Consider the following 12,193-nt stretch of genomic DNA (forward strand, 5'->3'; position numbering starts at 1 on the left):
CAGCTCCAAACAGATTTCAGAGCAAGACAGGTGCCAACACAACCATCTGCTTTGAGTTTCAGATCTCCTTCCTACAACCCTAGTGCTGCTCAAAAACATCAGTAACCACATTGAAACGGCCTAGCAACCACCTAGATAGCAATGCAAAAGCCTAGTAAGTGTATTGCTACATCCTAGCAACAATCTAGAACACCCTGGCAACAAGCTAAAAACCACTCCAAACATAGTAGTAACAGAAAAGCAATGGCCTAGAATTCGCTTAGAACTTCCCTGCAAAAAGCATAGCAATGCAAAACCATACCAACTGCATAGCAACATCACAAGTTTCACTCTGGAAAACCATTAAAAATTAAATAAATTTTTTCAACAATAAAAAATAAATATAGTTCCTAGTTTGCGAAGAAATGTAGTAACTTTGATTAGTTAATCGGAAAGCACGTACACAGTTTTCATTTTCTCTTACCCAGGTAACAAATTCAGGTTATAGAAATGTTGTGTACAGTGGCCCAGTACCGCACAACACAACAAAATCTCCACAACACAACAAAATCGCCACAATACAGCGCAAAGGACTAATTTTGTAGTGTTGTGCTAATTTTGTTGTGTTGTGGCTTTTTTCCATTGTGTTGCGACTTGTTTCTGTTGTGCTGTGCTACTTTTGTTGTATTGTGGCTCGTTTCCATTGTGTTGCGACTTGTTTCCGTTGTGCTGTGCTAATTTTGCTGTGTTGCGGCTTGTTTCCGTTGTCTAGTGCTAATTTTGTTGTGTTGTGGGTTGTTTCGTGCTGCGACTTGTTTCCGTTGTGTTGCGACTTGTTTCCTTTGTACTGTGCTAATTTTGTTGTGTTGTGGCTTGTTTCCATTGTGTTGCGACTTGTTTCCGTTGTGTTATGCTAATTTTGTTTTGTTGCAGCTTGTTTCCATTGTGTTGCGACTTGTTTCCGTTGTGTTGTGCTAATTTTGTTGTGTTGTGGCCTTTTTCGTGTTGCGACTTGTTTCCGTTGTGCTGTGCTAATTTTGTTGTGTTGCGGCTTGTTTCCGTTTTCTAGTGCTAATTTTGTTGTGTTGCAGCTTGTTTCCATTGTGTTGCAGCTTGTTTCCATTGTTTTGTGTTAATTTTGCTGTGCTGCGGCTTGTTTCCATTGTGTAGTGCTAATTTTGTTGTGTTGTGGCCTTTTTCGTGTTGCGACTTGTTTCCGTTGTCTAGTGCTAATTTTGTTGTGTTGCGGCTTGTTTCCGTTTTCTAGTGCTAATTTTGTTGTGTTGCAGCTTGTTTCCATTGTGTTGCAGCTTGTTTCCATTGTTTTGTGTTAATTTTGCTGTGCTGCGGCTTGTTTCCATTTGTGTTGCTGCTTGTTTCCGTAGTGTAGTGCTAATTTTGTTGTGTTGGGGGTTGTTTCGTGTTGCGACTTGTGTCCGTTGTGTTTTGCGGCTTGTTTCCGTAGTCTAGAGCTAATTTTGTTGTGTTGCGGCTTGTTTCCGTTGTGTTGCAGCTTGTTTCCATTGTTTTGTGTTAATTTTGTTGTGTTGTGGCTTGTTTCCGTTGTGTTGCAGCTTGTTTCCATTGTTTGGTGTTAATTTTGTTGTGCTGCAGCTTGTTTCCATTGTTTTGTGTTCATTTTGTTGTGCTGCGGCTTGTTTCCATTGTGTAGTGCTAATTTTGTTGTGTTGTGGCTTGTTTCTGTTACGTTGTGGAGATTTTGTTGTTTTGCAGCTTGTTTCTGTTGTGTTGTGCTAATTTTGTTGTGTTGCGGCATGTTTCCTCACGTCCTGATTCTTGCTGAGTTTGATGTGTTCCTAGGTCAACCTATTTTGTTGACCCTGGAACAACATTTAATGCAAAAATTTAGTCTTGACCATATCCCTACACCTAAACCTAACCTTTACCATGAGTTATCCCTAAAATCAGGGGAAATGACAGATAAATGACAATGATGAACAAGCACCAAACACTCACTGTAAGACTAAACTTCACAAAAACTATAAACTGGTTCTTCAAATCTGAGTGGTTAATCACAATGTTGTTCCAGGGTCAACAAAGATGTTGATCCAGGAACATGTCGCACTTGGTAAAATTAGGTTCTGTGCTTGTTTCCATTGTGTTGTGCTAATTTTGTTGTGTTGCAGCTTGTTTCCATTGTGTTGTGGAGATTTTGTTGTGTTGTGCACTACTGGGCCACCACAGTTGTGGGAATACTTTTTGAAATGTTTAAATGTCCAGTTTTCTTGTTGTGAATATAATGCTATTTAAAGGTTACAAAAATGTTTCTTACGACGTTTTACTAACTTAATTTTCACCAGAAATATAACACTATTTGAACTTTCAGGACATTTTGTTCCAAACATTATATAACTTCCAGATACATCATTCAGATTTTCAAATCCCCATTTTGTAAATCTTCTTTTGTTTTTACTGTTCTTTATTCCCCTTCAGGGATTGGAAAAAACAGAACTAGAAACAAAATAAGGCTGCAATAATTCAACATGTCAACAACACTCAGGCCGTCCTCAGTCTATCTGTGCTGTCCTGATTTGAACCCTGAGCTGGCTGGCCACTACGCGAGGAAAGCCATCCACAAATCACCTTATGGAGCACCACGGGAGCTCAACCCAAACACAGGAAACCGAGAAGACCCGAACTTTATGTTCCATACCGTTCCTTTGAGCCGCGTCCAACAGCCGTGTATATTTACTTCTGGAGAATTCAGCATAAAGCCTCCTACCCTACACATTCCAGAACCATGAAGTCTGAAGCTGAAAATATTTTTCATCAAAACAACCATTTTCTGGGCAAAGTTTCGAATGAAAATGTTTTCATTTAAATGAGCCGGTATTTTATGCAAACTCGCCTAACGTGAGGTGACAGGCCTCATTTAGTGGATGGCGCCCACGTTTATGAGCCTCATTATGTGAACCTGTGCAGCAAACGCTGCCAACTAATGAGCTCATTTAGATTAAGGTGGGCTCTCGACTCGGGGGGTGGGAAAACAAACACGCAGGTGACAAATCGTGCAGGGGGAATTGAATCTTTTATCACCGCAGAAACGCGAGCTTATGTCTTGAGCGATTTCCTTTCTTCTTGGAGTCTGATGGTGCGGGCCAAAGGATCAGTTGCCAAGTAGTGGAGCGCTGACCAGCGGGGTTTCAGGAGAATGTAAAGGACCGACTGCCGCTTCGCAGGTGTTCCTTTTAAAAACCACCAGTGCCAAACAATTTTGGCGCGGCTCACTGAAATCTCGGTGCCGATGCTTTTAGTTTGTTTGTCTTCTCTTTTCAGCGCTTTACTCTTTCTGATACAGGCCTCTTTTCCTCCGGTCATCTATTAGCCAACAAAACAGACGTGTTCGCCCCCTTTTCTTTCTCTTTTAGATTTCTGTCCTCAATGACGGTTTTTGGTGTTCTTCAGAATTTTAAATGTCACTTCCTACAAGTGGCTGCTTTAGTCCCCTGCAATCTCACAGCAAATTAACATTGAAGTTCATATTATATTTATTTTGTAACAAAGTCATACATTTTGTTTTGTGCACAAACATCCCATTTCCAAAGGAAATCTTAACCTGCCGTTTATACAATGTGATAGACAAAAAACAGTTTAGGGAAAAACAGCAATACATAATTACTTTTTTAATTACAAAATAACTTTCTTTACACATAAACTGGTAACTGATCATTTTTTTCCACACGGCTTTTTCATGCATTTTAAGACCAAGTAAAGAAAATGTTACGCATAAACTGAAGGAACCACAATACTTCAATATTTTCTCTAAATATAAATGTCTAGAGAGAACACGATGAGTTGTTTAGGCAACACTTCAAAGTTTGAAAATGCGACTTCCAACAGATGTGATTGAATACCTCTCAATCACACTGAAAAAAAAAAACGTTTTCATTCATATTTTTGTCTTGTTTTCAAGTGCAAATGTTTAAAGATTCTTAAATCAAGATGCATTTACTTGAGAAGCAAAATGCTATAAGATCAATCTGGTTTTCTGAGAAATGAATAAAACATTTTTTTTGTGATTTTATGATTAAAACATGAACAAGTATATGCCAGTGGGCTCAGAAAAAAAATCAACTTAATTCAAAAGGGAAAACAAACCGCACTGAAAGATGTTTGCTCTTGTTTTAAGCATGAACTCATTACATTTTGTTAAATTTTTCAGAAAACAAGACTTTATATCTTCATTTTGCATCTCAAGTGAATGTATCTTGATTTAAAGATAGATTATAGATAGATCTAAAAAGATATTTATTTATTCATTCATTTATTTTTATTTATTTATTGCAGTGCATGAAATATATCAGTGCCTTTGTTTTGTCTGAAGATGCACACCAGAATGCTTTTTTTTTTCTTCTAAGCACGTTTATAAAAATTGCTTAAATGTCTTAATTGAACTATGATTTAATCCTGGCTTAGTCTAAGCCCCGTCTGTGAAACCGGGCCTTAATTCAATATTGGCATACATATACAACTACACACACATACAGATACATTATATGTATACAACTGCTGCTGATAATTATTGTAGAATAGATTGCATATTATATAAATTCATATTAATCTATATAAAAAAATGAAAAAGTGTTTCTTTCTGCATGATGTAATATCAGGTATCAAAACATTATAAATGAATGAAAAAAATTATGTTTAGAAAAATATGTAACAGTTTAGTTGTTTTGAAATTGATATTGCAATATTGGATATTGAAAAAGACAGAATTGTTAAATGTTAACACTGTATTTAAATAATGTTTGAATGCTAAATGGAAGCACTAAGGAGACATGGATTTATTCTCAGAACTGCTCAGATAATGATGACATTTGAATTCATTGACCATTAACTGTATTTTGCGCCTCTGGCATTGCATCCATTTTCAAAGCATTAGTAGAAGGGCTCAGCTTCTGATTGGACGACGAGCCCTGCTCGGTCCCCAATGGGTGAAGACACAAGAGACAAACACGAGAGCATGACACAAATGTCAAATCGCTTATTAATGTGGACATACACAGCCATGGGAACTAAATCTGCTCTCATAAATAGAAGTGGCAAAGAGGCAGCAATGCTTGTGAGGAAGAGTTTTAAAAACTAGATGAAATGGGACAGTCAAACCAAAAATTTTAATTACAAGTCATTCCAAAACTAGCTTTCTTCAATGGAAGACAACAATATTTTGAGTCTGTGGTAACCAAATAGCTTTGGTTTCCATTGACCATTGCATGTACAAAAAACACAATGGAAGTCAATGGGAACTGAAACCCAAATTTCTTCAAAATATCTTCTAAAAAAACATTTAACTTTTTAAAACGTATAGCCACAAGATTTCAACATTACTGTATATGTGTCTAGGGTGATAAAATCAATAACTTACACTGTCTGTGCAAAGTTAAATTTTTTCCCCATGCAAAGTTACAAACCAAATAATTTTTGCATAATATGCACCAGGATAATTCACTTTATCCACTTAGAAAAGCATTCTCAGAGTCAGCACTAAAAAGATGGTTTTAACTTCAGAGCTCAAATAACACATTTTTTTATACAAAAAATGTATGCAAGTTATTTCATAAAAATATAAGCTTTATCTGCTTTTAAACCCTGCCATTACACTGTAAAAATATATATTTTTCGAAGTTGCAAATAAAACATTACAGTAAAAAAACACATGCAGTATGTTTTTACAAGAAAATAATATTTCCGTTTTTCTACTTCAAATTCAATGTGTTACTTGTATTTCTATGCAACTGTTTGTGAAATTTACCAGCAATTCCTTAATTTCTACACCAATTTTTTTCAGTGTAGATTTCCAATGTACAGTAAGTGCATTTTTGTGAACACAATTTATGTTTGAACAAACTAAGGACAAATTAAATAACTTCCACATCATTTTCATTTTTGACCTTGAATTGTTTGAACCTTTCAATCTTGTCGTGGAAAAAACGTTGGCATATGTCCCATTGCTTCAATCCATAATTTGTTTGATGAAAACCCTGTAATCAAAAACACTTTTATGATAATAACAGCTTCGACGACGAGCTTCAGAGGTTAACAAGCCACTGTGCTATAAAAATCACAATGCTTGTATGTTTTTTTACCTGTTAAACAAAGCCACAAGACACTGAAAATGTCTGAAAAGGAGCCAGACTGAGTTATGACTAAGTTTTCCTAACTTCGCATCCCATTATTCTCTAGTCCGCCTCTAAAATGCGTTTTTCTGTGTCCCGCGGTGACAGAAACACATTATTAACGGGAGCTCAATATGGTACATCCATTATTGAAAAGCTCCCCGCTGAACGTGCTCCCCTCCTGAGGTGCTTTCACGTGTAGTTCTCGCTTGGGTTCGTTCCCAGTTTAGTGAAGGGGAATCATTTAAACAATGACATGGAGGCTTCCAGATCCGCCTGCAGGATGAGAATATGAGCAATGTCACACTCTGCATGTGCGCTGATCGTTTGCTTCTGTCTTGTCGGGCCTATGGAGCAGTCATTTCTAAAGCATGGCTATGTTCAGATTAGAATACATACTATATATTCTGTGTGCAATATGCAGTTCTATGCCAAAAGATGCAGTAAACAGCACCATGATCCCGTATCCCACAATGCAAAGTGCTCAACTTGACTTTCTAGTTCCAGATTAATGAAGAACGAACCACTAATATCAACCCCTAACCACCTACTTCTTGACTTGGGCTGTTAAAAGTATATATGTGACCCTGGAGCACAAAAGCAGTCTTAAGTCGCTGGGGTATATTTGTAGCAATAGCCAAAAATACATTGTATGGGTCAAAATTATTGATTTTTCTTTTATGCCAAAAATCATTAGGATTTGAAGTAAAGATCATGTTCCATGAAGATCAAAACTTAATTTTTGATTAGTAAAAAAAAAAAAAAAAAAAAAGGGGAAGTCGTGGCCTAATGGTTAGAGAGTCGGACTCGTAACCCAAAAAGGTTGCGGGTTCGAGTCTCGTACCGGCAGGGATTGTAGGGGGGGGGAGTGAATGTACAGCACTCTCTCCACCTTCAATACCATGACTGAGGTGCCCTTGAGCAAGGCACCGAACCCCAACTGCTCCCCGGGCGCCGCAGCATAAAAATGGCTGCCCACTGCTCCGGGTGTGTGTTCACGGTGTGTGTGTTCACTACTGTGTGTGTGCACTTTGGATGGGTAAATGCAGAGCACTAATTCCAAGTATGGGTCACTATACTTGGCCACATGTCACATGTCACATCACTTAATATGCATTGCTAAGAACTTCATTTGGACAACTTTAAAGGCGATTTTCTCAGTATTTTGATTTTTTTGCACCCTCAGATTCCAGATTTTCAAATAGTTGTATCTTGGACAAATTTTGTCCTATATTAACAAACCATACATCAATAGCAAGCTAATTTATTCAACTTTCAGATTTCGAAATTGACCCTTATGACTGGTTTTGTGGTCCATGGTCACATATTTTAAAGATTTGTGCAAATCCTAATCATCTACACTCTAAAAAGTGCTGGATTGTTTCAACCCAACTTTGGGTCAAATATGGACTAACCCAACTGTTTGGGTTAGATTTTTAAATTCCATTTTTAACCCAAAAGTTGGGTTAGTCCATATTTGACCCAAAGTTGGGTTGAAACAACCCAGCATTTTTTAGAGTGTACGAAGGAGCTTAAAAGATTTGGATTTATGCAGCAAATTAGAATAATCTGTAAAAGAAATTAGTTTAGAAATATGACCTCGGTTTTAGTCCTTCAAGAGTTTTTTTGTACAATCTTTTGTCTTTAAGTAAGGTTTCTGTACAGTATAATATCAATCTTAAACCATTCTAAACTAAATCTATATGTTTTAATAGAGCATTAACTGAATAATGAAAGTGCGTATTTTTCCACAACTGCAAGCCTGCGGTTTCCACTTCAGAGTAAAGAATAAATTAGTCAATTGAGAAATAAAGTATAAAGTTATCAGGCTTCCAGAATTTTCTGGTTTACTCTTGAAATTCAGCTGATAAATGACTCATGTTTTTCCTCATTTGTATGCTGCACTGGACAAAAGCATCTGCTAAATGACTACATTTAAACGTAATCAGTGATTCAGGTCATTGCCATCAAAATCACATATGTATAGCACTTGTACTGTACGTATAATGCACATTAAAAGCATGAGAGACATCTTGTTTACTAAAACGGCATCTGGACATTCCCTCGGCTATACTCCGGTTATTGTAGGTGGGGGGAAATGGCAGAACCATCCCATAATGCAACATCTCCATGAATTTCTCATGAGTTGGTTGGAAATGTGGTGGCCTGTAAATATTTAATCATAAGACCATATGGATGGTCTCTTTGGATGAACTCACAGGAGCAACACAAGAGAACAAACCATCCATAGTGCCTATATAACTGACCTTTCTCATCTACAGGAGCGTGACTAACAGTTATAACAACTAAACATGACAAAAAAACAATGTTGTCCTGAGATATCAAAGGAATACTCCAGGTTTAGTACGGGTTCATCTTATATTGTCAGTTGCAACAAAAATTTGTTTTAATTTATTCCTCCTTTTCTAAACGTGTGGCACTTACAACGTGAATGGGGCCCATTTCAAATATACAAACAAAATGAAAACAACGTGTTACAAATCTTTTCTGTGTAAATGTATATTACATTTTACAACAACTGAACGCTATAAACCCTTACACACCAAAATGCCTATAAAAATGAAGACTTAATTTGCAACAGAAGAATTAAATTGCTTTTATAAAATAATAAGCTTCACGTTTCTGCTTTTAAATCCTGGATTTAAATGTACACTATTAAATTAGTATAAAAGGGAAAAAACTGATCAATAAACAGATTAAACATATCTAATTGTACATAACTAAGGTGTTGTTAAAATACAAGGATATCGTCAAACTTTAATACTATAAAGGATCATAAATTAAATTATTACCTTCTTAAACACTTCGGTTTTTTAATAAATGTTTTGTTACGTTTCTATTTAAATAAAACTAAATGAATGTTAATATGACAGAAATATTAGAGTAATAATAACAAATTCGACACAAACAGTTAACCATTTGATACAATATGAGTGAAAACATGATTTTAGTGTGAAACAAAACAAAACGCTATAACTAACCATATTCAATTTTACAACTCGGTTGCCAACACAACTTAACGCCATAAATCATAAAACACTGAAACGACTGTAAAAAAATATATACTTTACAGCTCAAATAATGTGCAAGTTTTAACATAATTCATTTAAGAGCGCAAATAAAACTATAAACTTCAAATTTCTGCTTTTAAATCCTGAAAAAAATCGGCCCCATTAACTTACATCTATTGAGTTTTACTTATTGAACATCATGTTATATTGACACCACCACATTCTAATTCATATGCAACTAAATCTATAGCATCTGTCTACCGTATTGTTTACTTTTACATACTTTTACTTTTAGCTACACGATAAAATACAATACTTTAGTTGTTTTGAATCCCTGAACATATGTGGCCTAATAGTGACGCTTGCCTTCGAAAACACATACTGGTGAAACCTCTGCATTAATGCCAGCAGACCTGATTTTCTCAGATGGTCGTGTCTTTAAAGCTTCTCAGTTGGCAGCGATCACCGGTGTCTAAATTAAGCCCTGTGTCGCTCATGGCACGCTGCGGACCCCTCTCAAACTCTCAAACCCTCAACCCCCCGCCATTGGGAACTTTCGAGTTATAATGATGCGCTCGCCGCGACACAAAAGCTCTGACATCTGTCTCTCCGAGAGGCGCATTCTAAAGCTGCTTGTTTGTCCCATCTTTACATTTTTGAAAAGAAATCAAAACTAAAAGAAGAGTAGCGGAAGGAGGGGAGGGGTTTGTGATGGAGAGGGAGGGCTGGAGCATTTAAAACAAAGGCCTTTTTCTTCCTCCGAGTGCTTGCCGGTTAATAGTCCAACCCTCCCATGCTGCGTTCCAGAAATTCAAAGTGGAGTTTCTGCTCATCTGCTCGCTGAAGCTGGCGTGGACCATTAATAAGAACAGAAGTAGACCGCATGCTGCCCTATGGGTGAAAGAAACGCTCAGGGAAAAACCTAAGCCCTATTAAGACTCTTCAAACACGATCATTCATCCATTCATCAGCAAATCATGTGAGGAGAGGAACTCTGAGAGTGTCTGTAAAATAAACTGGATCTGTAAAGCTTCACATTCTAAACATTTGCTATCTCTTGATTCCGCTGACTAAGATCACATCGTTCAAATAAACATAGAATTAAACTGATTGATATTCATTTTAAGCACTGATTGATATATATATATATATATTTGTTTGTTTTTTTGCTTTATCTTGATCTATCTTTATTTACTGATTAGCTAATAAGTTTTTATGGAAAATGTATAGAATTAAATAGGTGACCACAAAAGGAAAATGAACAGATGAAACATGCTACAATTGAGGAGTTGATCGAATTCAGTTATAATCATAAACCTTGTGTTTTTACTATAAGAATCCTAAATTAAACGTAAACATTTTTAAACATAAAATTAACTAATTACTTGCCAAAAAAAAAAAAAGTAAAATATTACAATTAATTTGATTAATTACATTTTTACATTACATATATTAATAAAATGTTCGCACATTCATGCTAATTATAATGCTTCATTAGGATTACAAATCAATGCCAAAATGGACATACATGTTCATTTTGCTACTTTATCAATATAGAAAACTAAACTAATTCAATAAACTAATTAATATTAATATGACAGATTTAAAAAAAAATATTTGTTCCGTTGTATTTATATTATTATTCTTGCTCTTAGAAGATTATATTTTATTATTAACTCTCCAGCCATTTGTAATTTGTGTTCTATTATATTTTCCTTTTCCTTTAAAGTAATTAAAATTAAATAAATAAGCAATAGGGCCAGAAATGTGACCAGGGATTTAAAATCAGCAATCATCTTTGTTTTTCTAGCATGGTCTGGACTCTGGGATAAACAACACCAGCAGGACCAGATCCATTTAAGACCTTTATTTCCAACAATAGGATCCCACTGTGCCGTTTAACTACCGGAAAAGATTCAAGGGTCCAGCTTTGAGGACAGACAAAAACTCTGAGGATTGAAATAGCATTGTTAAAGGCCCCCTGGGGTGATGATTAAAGTCCACACGAAATTGATCAGGGGGGAGCGAGACCAACGCAGACAACACACAAGCTGAACACCTCTAAACAGTACATGATTCTCAGTACATATCATCATTTACAGCATAGAACAGGAAAACATAAGGCATGTGATCTGCTAAAGACCAAAAAAGTAATAAGTACAAATAATAATAATAATTATAAATAATATCTGATTTATTAAAATTATAGTTTTATTATTACTTAAATTATAACAATTAAACAAATAAAAAATATGAATATTGCAATAATACTATTGTACTGTAAAATTAAACAAACGAGTTTTTATTAATTATAAAAAAAATAATCCCAGTATAAATAAAATATTACATATTAATAGTCATTATAATATTAGATATCCTCAATTAATTAAAAAAAAACCCCGAATAATTTCCAGCACTGCACTGGAATCTACGGTAACACTTTCTATGAAGCCCGTATTTATAATACATTGTAAGGGTATTCTTAAGGCATTATAATGAATGCATAATGCATTATAAAAAACTTTATACTATGTTGTATCATCTCATGAATACTCATAAGAACAGTTTTAATATATTATAATATTTACTTATTTGTGGTTATAGCTTTTAAGAGTATGATGATTTATAACACAATGAACACGTTGCATCCACTTTTACAATGGATTATATTTCTCATAGTTATAATGTATTAGAAGTCTCATATCTTGCCATTTTTCTTATGCTACTTTACTTAAAGCGGTCAAAGACCACTTATAAGTAGTAATAATAATAATTTTTAAAACGTTTCTCTCAAACAGCCATAAGATCTGATCGGATGAATGTGTAATATGACACATTTGCTTTGAACTATTTTTATTGTAATATCAGTTTGATTATTTTGATGGTACCCTTTAGACAGCTGTTGCAACTACATATCAACTAGCGGTCATTAGAGTATTAGTATGTCTGCTACTGTAAATATATGCTAACACTTTATTTTGATGGTCAACCAACAGATAAACTGACAATAAGTGTCTTTGCAAGTATGTCAACTTATTCTAC

The sequence above is a fragment of the Sinocyclocheilus grahami genome, unplaced genomic scaffold (genome assembly GCF_001515645.1).
Source record: "Sinocyclocheilus grahami isolate Dianchi unplaced genomic scaffold, SAMN03320097.WGS_v1.1 scaffold393.1, whole genome shotgun sequence".
Classification (NCBI taxonomy): Eukaryota; Metazoa; Chordata; class Actinopteri; order Cypriniformes; family Cyprinidae; genus Sinocyclocheilus; species Sinocyclocheilus grahami.